At 35.1% G+C, this 1,596-nt stretch overlaps 1 protein-coding gene across 3 annotated transcripts in view; it reads right to left on the bottom strand.

Moving 5' to 3' along the window:
• The window catches only part of ZNF569 (zinc finger protein 569), a 99,314-nt gene that overhangs the window by 13,116 nt on the left and 84,602 nt on the right, over nt 1-1,596 (bottom strand). Inside the window, exon 2 of one of the 3 annotated variants that reach the window (XM_005879927.2) lies at nt 1,162-1,193. The exons of the other annotated variants lie outside the window; for them this stretch is intronic. The gene's annotated coding sequence lies outside the window, so the exon portion shown is untranslated. The remainder of the gene's footprint in view (nt 1-1,161; nt 1,194-1,596) is intronic. 3 annotated transcript variants of the gene reach the window in all.

Raw genomic sequence — 1,596 nt, 5'->3', positions numbered from 1 at the left:
GGATGTGGGGGGGGTGGGGGAAGGAGACATATGTAATACTCTTTGTAATACTTTAAGCAATAAAACAAAATTTTTTAAAAAAAAGCGTATATACTTGGGTTGCAGGTTCGATTCCTGGCCCAGTCAGGGTGCATATGAGAGGCAACCAATTGATGTGTCTTTCTCACATCAATGTTTCTCTCTGTCTCCTCATCTCTCTCCCTTCCTCCCTCCCTTCCACTCTTTCTAAAAATCAATGGAAAAAAAATTCCTCAAGTGAAGATTAACAAAAAAAAAAAAATTGAGAACATGAAAAATCAAGGGAACATAATAGCACAAAAAGATCACTAATCTTTGAGTTACTGATCCCTAAGAGCAGATTCGTGATTTGCCCCCTTTGCCCCCAACAAATTCAAAATAGCTGTTTTAAAGAAATTCAAAGAGCTATAAGAAAACACAAAAGCACAATTCTACAATATCAGGAAAATAATACATGAATGAAATAAGAAGTTTAATAAAGATATAAAAAAAAAGAACCAAACAAAGTCTGGAGCTGAAGAATACAATGAATAAAATGAAAAATTTCAATGGTAAAATGCTACAGGAAAATGGATGAAGCAGAAGAAAGAACCTGTAAGTTAGAAGATAGGAAGTGTAAATTATTGAGTCAGAGGAGAAAAAGAATGAAGAAAAGCTCTGAATTACAGGACATCGCCAAACAAAAGTATATTCATATTATGGGAATCTCAGAATAAGAAGAGAGGGAAGTGGTAGAAAGATTATTTAAAGAAATAATGCCTGATAACTTCCCAAATACAGGGAGAGATTTTGATATACAAATTTTCATGAAGCTCATAGGTTACCAAACAAACTCAATATAAAGAAATCCTCTCTAAGACAGAAAAAATAAAACTGGTCAAAAATCAAAGACAAAGAAAGGAATTTAAAGGGGGGGAGGGGGGAAGAAACTTGTAACTCACAGAGAACCCCCCACTAGGATAACAGTAGATTGTTTTAGCAGAAACCTTATAGGCCAGGAGAGAGTAGGATGATATATTCAAAGTACTGAAAGAAAAAAAAAATCTGCAAACCAATAATATACTATCCACCAAAGTTGTTCTTCAGAAATAGAGAGAGACTTTGCCAATAAAAGATGAAAGAGTTCATCACCTCTAGACCTACCTTAGAAGAAATACTGAAAGAAGTTCTTCAAGCTGAAATGAAAGGATGCTAATTAGTAACATGAAAACATAAAACTATATACACACTGGTAAAGGTAAGTATATATAGTCAAGTTTAGAACTCTAATATTGTAATATGGTGGTATGTTAAGCACTTAACTCTGACCTAAAAGTTTAATAATAAGTAAAAGTTTAATAATAATTTGTTAATGAATCACAATATAAAAAGAGGAAAATGTGGCATGAAACAAAAGAGGGACGAGAACAGAGTTTTTGTATGTCATCAAAGTTAAGTTGCTATCAATGTAAAATAGAATGTTTTTTTTAATTAAATCTTTATTGTTCAGATTATTACAGTTGTTCCTCTTCCCCCCCCCCCCCCCATAGCTCCCCCCCCCCCGGGTCCCCCCCCCCCCCCCCCCCCCCCCCCCCCCCC

Source organism: Myotis brandtii, unplaced genomic scaffold (assembly GCF_000412655.1).
Source record: "Myotis brandtii unplaced genomic scaffold, ASM41265v1 scaffold616, whole genome shotgun sequence".
In the NCBI taxonomy this organism is placed as follows: domain Eukaryota; kingdom Metazoa; phylum Chordata; class Mammalia; order Chiroptera; family Vespertilionidae; genus Myotis; species Myotis brandtii.
Note: the sequence above shows the minus strand (reverse complement) of the source record. Positions and strands in the feature narration are given on the sequence as shown.